At 33.3% G+C, this 7,737-nt stretch overlaps 1 protein-coding gene across 1 annotated transcript in view; it reads left to right on the top strand.

Annotated features, from left to right (window-relative positions):
• The window catches only part of D12 (YEATS domain containing 2 homolog D12), a 440,970-nt gene that overhangs the window by 232,557 nt on the left and 200,676 nt on the right, over positions 1 to 7,737 (top strand). The window lies entirely within an intron of this gene.

Raw genomic sequence — 7,737 nt, 5'->3', positions numbered from 1 at the left:
TTTCCTTCGAAATAGATAGCACTATCATCGGAATGCGCTATTTAGCATCCCGGCTGGTATATAGTATGGTTGTGGTTTACTATGTAAAATGTAATTTATTAGTTTTACTACATAGACATGTTGCAAAAATAATATGTAACCCGTTCATACAAAGTTATGTCACCATTCATTTGTTACATGTATTCCTTTACGGCTTGTGAATTATTTCACTGCAATAACAGATTCACAGTGGCGGTTTGCGTGGAGAGAGATCTATTTGTTAATTCATAAATGTATTATAGATAATTTAATCGGCATTTACATGTCAATGGGTCAATGCATTTAGAGATATTGTATTCCAGTTTTTGTTGAAATTGAGTTATTATACACAAAATTTCTATCTAAATCATATCTTTATGTTGTAAAAATATTATACGTGCAGATATGGTATTTGAGAAGATATTTCAAATATATTTGTAACCGAGAGCCAGTGTGTTTCAAGACTGTTTTTCCCAAAAACAAGTTCAGTAGGTACAGATTTTTATTTTAGGGCCCCAACGGTTTGCATTCTCCTGCAGTGAGGTTGTTACACCACTGTTAGGACATAAAAATCTTAAATTGCGTTTTTCCGAAAGTATTCTTTTTAGACTTATAATATCGTCGTTTTATCTTGCAACCGTCATGGTAAATCCAAAATAACCTTTCTTTAAATACAACAGTAACAATTTTCAAGAGTTTTAAAAATATATCAAAATAACGAAACTGATTTTCCATTGTATGACTATGAAAACTTGAGATTTTGGAAATGAATATGGGCCCAAAAATTTTACACAGGTAGAGATATTCAGTATTATCTTTGACCAAAATGGCTTTTATGAGTTTTACAAGAGAGGCGAAAATATGTTCACGTTCGATTTACTCTCAGAGTAATAATATAAAGAGCGTGGCTATTGTTCGCCAAAATGAAGTCATGTTTCTTGCGTATAACGCACAGTACTCAATTTTATTATTATTAACTTAACTATGAAACGTTATACCACCATGTTGCTTCTCAGTACGGCTACCAAATTTTAATACAACATAGTTAATACAACCATATTTTCTACCAAAATAACTAAAAATAATTACCACTAACTTTATATTTAACACAAAAACATAAATACGTGCTCGCAGTTTTTGAATGAATGGAGTCATTCAAATCAATATTATTACCGGCGACGTCCACAAAAAATATTTAATTCAGCCGTAGAAATTCTATCTTCCTCTAACGCATATTGCGGAAATATAAGCGTGCCGAATGCTTTCTCACTCGCTCTTATGGTTCATTTTTGTTCAGGCCTTGGATTTACTTGAAACATACAAAACTGGATATACAACATCTGTACATCTAACCTGTCGATATTTGTATACAGTACTCTCTCAGTAATCCGCCACCCCAAAAACCAGACAAGTGTCCAATTAGTGAAAGCGGCGGATTATAGTGCATACGTACAAGATATGGTAAAAATTAAAACAGGTATTTCGTAAAAATAGTTTTTTTGAGAAATTTGTACTAGCAAATTACGGTTTTTTTATAATCAAAATAATCAAGTGTTTACTAAATTATACATATTTATTTGTAAACTAAATATTGAACAGTAAAACACACAACCAGTTGTCCAGTGAGGCAGATAGTCTTGTATGGCTTAGGATTCCTGGTTTTCCCTATGACCAAAAGCTTAATTTTGTATGTCCCGGTTGCATTGGAGCACGGCATAATTATTGTGATGCAGTCCTTGGACACTTTCCTCCCTGGTACATTACTTTCTTCACGATGAACGTACGTTTTACGAAGGAGAAGTTTCCAAAATAATTCTCATCTGCGTTGTATACTTGTATGCGGTGGACCACTGAATCAAATACCGGCGAATTATAGAGCTTGATTTTGTGCTTTCAACTGGTAAAAATAACGGCAGATTTTAGTAGTTGTCGGATAATCGAGCGGCGGATTACTTAGACTGTACTGTATATACATTATTATAATTATTACCAAGGTTTTTTCTTGAAAAATAAAGGTGCCGGAACTCACTTCTTGCAATATTTCTAAACAAAGAAAATTATATTCAAATATCATTTAAAGCAACTTTTCCTATGCCACGAAGCACATAAAAAATTAAACAAACAAATAAATAGGTACAAATAAACAACTAGGTAAAGTTGTAAAAACATATATTTGTATAAAAGTATACTTATAGGGATTTCCATGGCCTCCACATCCTGAAGGGGCCCCCTACCTATCACTAAGGTTAAAGGCAGTGTGACGCTCTATAGTAGCATTTTTCAAATGGTGTTCGAGGTAAAATTAAGGGTATCCAGTGTATCAATAAACATTAACCCAAAAATGCAATTACACACACCACATATTTTTAAATGTTAATATGCCTGAAGGAAATTAGTGCTGCAGGCGATTTTTTTACGATTAGGGCAATTTTGTGATGTGCGTTTATCTCACTTATCTAGTCGGTCCCCCAGGCTAGATCCCTGTCAGCCCTTCCTTTGTGGGGGCCATGGTGATTTCCAACGGTCAGTCCAATTCTCGTCTGGCAAATCGTCTCAATTCCTTTTCTTAGTGATAGAGTCTATCTTGCATTGAGTAACCACCGATCAACGTATTTTGAAGGATCGAAAAGTGTCAAAGGTGGTCCGATGAGATTGATGAACAAAAGTGCCGAAACTGTTTTGATCTTCAATGAAGCTCTTATTGGCGTAATAATTAGATTCATTTGCGAAAATTCGCGTTCACATTCACTTGAAGAAATGGTAATAGAATTCAATGCAAATATCAAACACGATAGTTTTTCAGGATAAGTCTTTTCATATGAGATGATTCAGGAAAATTAGCTTGTACTATGTAAGCGCGAACATTATTTCGTCTAATTGCTTTTGAAACATTAAAAATACCGTGAAAAAAGGTGCCGGAACGCCGTTCCACCGCGTTACATGACAAAAAAAGCCCTGATTATTACTACATACTACTCAATGGCCTTAAACCACAACATGTTGATCTACATATCTGAGAAGGATTTTTTCAGCATTTCGTAACGATCAATGTTCTTCTGACTGGATTTCAGTTATTGAAAAAGCATTCTGCACTACGAAGTAATATAATATCATCGATAGTATATCTATATGTCCTGATCTATAAACTTTCTTTAAATTTAATAAAAGCCCTACATAGTTACTTACATATTGTCTAGTGATATTGTTAATATGTACCAATTTAAAAAAAAATTACCTATGTAAAATACCTATGTGATATGTTTACAAAATCGATTCGCCTTAAAATATGTCTTTAATTCGATCCTACTATTTGTAACAAATTTATATTTATTAAATATTGATGGCCGAGCAGCTAACGCGTCGGCTTATAATGTCGTGGGTCCCAGGTTCGAATCCTGGGTATAGCAAATACACATATTGTTTTTCAATTGGACCTAATAGGTTGAGCAAGTGGCTAACATCCATTTCTCGTAAAAACAAAAATTTGTTAATACATAAAATCTCCGCTCTGTGGAGGTTCATATTATGATCTTCTTCGGATCGAATATGGTAAAAAAAAAATATTGATAATTGTTAGTTATTCATTTTTTTTTCTTTATCTGTATTTTATAAATATTATTTTCTTCTATTTTGTAATACCTACCTGGCATCTTGGTTCAAGAAATATTGACAGCCAGAAACACAATGGCTTGAAATTTTATCTCTGTCACTTGCGGAGATTTTCAAAAACTGTACAGAGCCCACTGTCAGTTTTGACTACCCTGAAGTTAGCTGCATGTTAGCTATAAAACCTCATTGGCTGGACGTGAATGGACGGCTCCGATTGCCTTGTGCCAAATGTCAAAATCATCATTAATTGTCAAAAACCTATGTAAAATTAGCTAAAAGAGTATCCTCACCTGCTGAGGTTTATCCACTGCTAGTTGAAGGCCTTCACTAGCTCCTTGCACTCTTCTCGGTCCTTAGTTTTTTGCTGACATTCGCCAAATTTGATGACTTCGTCGATCCAGCAGGTTTTTGATCGTCCCTATAGTCATGTAGTGCCATTTGGGTATCACTGCATTTAACCAGTGGAGATATCAATTATCGGAGACAATTAACCACACTCGGTAGATAATGTTTTCATCCTATATTTTAATTCCAGTGTTTTTTTAACATTACTTTTTTTTGTTTATTATTTTTAACTCTAAAGGAGACAGTCAAATTCAAATTATTGTCCAACATTAATGTGTATATTGAAACAAAGTGGTCGAAACATACCTATTATTTTGTAATTTGTAAAGTGTTAAATTAATTTTATTCAATATTGCACTGAATTGTATAGTAAAGTTATTTAAAACCGTGGCAGTCAATTGCCCTGGGTACAGACATATTTCTTAATATTCTAGAAAAATCATGAAAATCAAACTTTTTGAAAATACCCATTATATTAGGTTTTCATATGAAGAAAGTTACTTGATGAAAATTTAATACACCTTTCTTATGGAGTCACAATCTAATGTAACAAAGAAATGTAAATAAATCTTCACACATAAAAGATATTGTTTGGATTTCCTTTTATATTTGAGAAGAAAGATATCATTCCTGGTATATTTTAGATCTTCTAAGTCCATGGAGTTCTAACAAAGTTTATCACACTTTGTACATAAAAAAGACAAAGGCTGTTACTATTCTGCAACCAATATGTCATGGCTGCGATTTCATATCGCTATATAATGTAATGAACGGAAGTGGGAAAGAGCGGGGGGATTTGTAGTTCTGTAAATCGTCTCTAAGACGTTCACAGCCATGATATAATGATAAGTCAGTAGATTTTTTTTTACAAATTTACATCACCGTATGATAACCATTGATTATATTATGAAAGCGGCTTGAGGAGTCCTATGTAAGAAAATGTTAATGTTGTAATTATCACTTACCATGTACAATAAACTATTGTAAAAAATTAATTTTATATGAAAATAAGAATAAATTGACTGAATAAAAATATTTTACACACTTATGTATTTTAATAATGTCTTTTGCCCTTAGCTTAAAATTTTTCTAGGGAAATGTATATTAATAGTATAATAATATTATTATAGTAAGTAAATGAGATAAAGAGATGGTTTTTTATACAGCAAGCCCGTTCTTAGGGCGATTGGGTCTAAACGGGCCTCATGCTATAATTCAAATTTATTTATTTATAACAAATTACAAATTTAAAGCATTCATGAGATGACATAAAAAATTAGTGTTAACAATATTTTAACAAAAATATAGGTTTACACCATGTTATAAGTCGGAAGAAATATGTGGCTAAATATAGATATTCCTTATAAACTTTAAACTACAGTATGTAAGCATACCTAAAGTCCAAATTATATCGGCAGACTCCCGAGCCGTTGGTTTTCCCTGATAATCTGTGCCAATTGCCCCCCGATCGTGAAATGTCTTTGGATCGTTCCGTAGAGTCGTGGATACAGTAGAATAATTCCTATTTTTCGCGCATAACTCAATCGGCGATCGACTGCCAACTGAAAGTCAGTCGAATAATATCCATACAGCCTAAAGTGAAAGGCTCTCAAAAAAATATTTTGAACCCTCTTCACCATAAGGTCATACTTCAACTGGTGCGGGGCCCAGACAATAAACCCACTTTTAAGAACTTTTCTAGGAGTGAGTAGCTATAAAAAAAAAATGAAACGATTGATTAAACTTGGTTTTTAATTTTGCAGGACATTCATCCAGTAGAAACATAGAATTCTCATGAAAAATGACATGTTTCGAATACAAGGCAACAATTTATTGAAAAAACACGTTTTAAATTGACTCATAGTATCATGGGCATGGCCCCTACAAAGGGAGGGCTGACAAGGCTCTAGCTTGGGGGCCCGGCATGTCGGGTTAACCAAATAAGTGAGAAAAACCACAAATTTGCTCTTATAGTAAAAAGAGTCGCCTGCGGATTTTCCTTAATGATTAACATTTAAAAATACGAAGCTGTCCAATGTAATTTGATATGATGATTGTCATAATTAAATGATAATGTGTAGAATTTTACTTTATAAATATTTTAACTGTGTTTTCTAACTTACAAAATGGCTTTTTATCCAATGTGGCGAAGGGTTGCATGTTACTTGGCTACGACAAAAGGAAGTCGCGATCAGTGCTTCAAAATATGCTAAGTGCCGACAACTCAATAAATCAACTGGATTTATTTAAAAATCGCTAAAAATACACGGAATACACTTAACTCTGGGGTACCGTGGAAACCACTTCGGTATCACTACTGTAGAAAATCACACTGTCATTAACCTTAGCGATTGGTAGAGGGGTCCGTCATAGATCCAGGTCTGAGGGCCCGTTCCAGGACGTGGGGGCCATGATCATGGGAGATGTTGTACAAAATAATATTGTTAAACGAATATAAGTGGCCAGTATTGTATTGTCTTGCCATCGTATCTGTTAATTAATTTTCACTTAAGATGGTACTTCAGTTAAACGACAAATAATTTTCAACTATAGGTGCGACGAAATTTCGGACTGGCTGGCAATCGGAGAGCGAAAGTCGAGCTGTGAATACATCAATTTGTTTTGTGATGGTGACGGGGGAATTAATTCTTAAATCGTGTAAAGATGACTAAAAAACGTTACCCATTTACTTGAAAAAGAAAACATGTCAATAAAAATATTATTATTATTAGTAATAGAACAATAAACATAACATTAAATGGACGCATGTTGACTTTTTATGACAAATTATGTTTTGTTCTGCACGCGTCATTTGCACAATCTCCGCGTCGCAGTCACGATCGTTTTAGACCGTGCCCCAGCCAAAGTATAGCCTTAAGAAGCTTAAATATTAAATAATAATTATTAATTTGCTGATATAAAGGCAGGAAAGGTATATTTATATTATTATCAAAATGTCAAATTGTTATAATATTTGAGACTTGTTTGTTAACATACCTAATAAATTTTTGAGTTGTCACTGCGTGTTCTACCTTCTTTTTTCCTCAACATTTCGAGCTCATTACAGAGACCATTCTCAGGATGAACTCATCTCTAAAAAATCTATTCTGAAGTAGGTAACAATATCGGTAGGTAGGTATAAATAATTCTCTTTTTTTTTTAATAATTTCTCAAATAAACCATTCACACTAATAAGCAATCCACCCCAAAAAACGGTTGAGGGGGGATGCTATTTTGTTAGTTAGGTACTATTTTGGCTGTGACGTCATTATCAAGACTGCATCCTGAATAGCTGATAATATAAAAAAGTAGGTGTATTATATTAAAATTATTAATATTACAGTGATCGCACCCTGATATAAATAACAGAGCGTACAATTTATAGGTAGGTACGTATTTTTATTATTCGTTATTGCAAAAACGTTGGTGGCCAATCATCCAAAACTATTTTTTCGCATTGTTTAATAATAATTTTCAATTCAATAGCTGAAAAAAATATGTACTTACTGTACATGTTAAAATAGTCAAGGTTGTGTTGTGTTGTTGTTTGTGTGTTCGTTAGGACAAAATTACGATTATTTTCGAAAGTTTTCATAAAATCAATGATAAATAACACATTACTGGCCGTATACAGTTTGTAAATATTTTAGTAGCCGTATTTGTGGATTGTTCTTTTTATATTGTACAAATGATGTCAGAGGCCGACCAATGGCAATTCGTTCTGATATTTTAGCCAATCAAATAGCTACATATTCTCAATAATCA

This window comes from Rhyacophila brunnea, unplaced genomic scaffold, assembly GCF_057557595.1.
Source record: "Rhyacophila brunnea isolate RB1 unplaced genomic scaffold, BYU_Rbru_1.0 scaffold_15, whole genome shotgun sequence".
NCBI lineage: Eukaryota > Metazoa > Arthropoda > Insecta > Trichoptera > Rhyacophilidae > Rhyacophila > Rhyacophila brunnea.
Note: the sequence above shows the minus strand (reverse complement) of the source record. Positions and strands in the feature narration are given on the sequence as shown.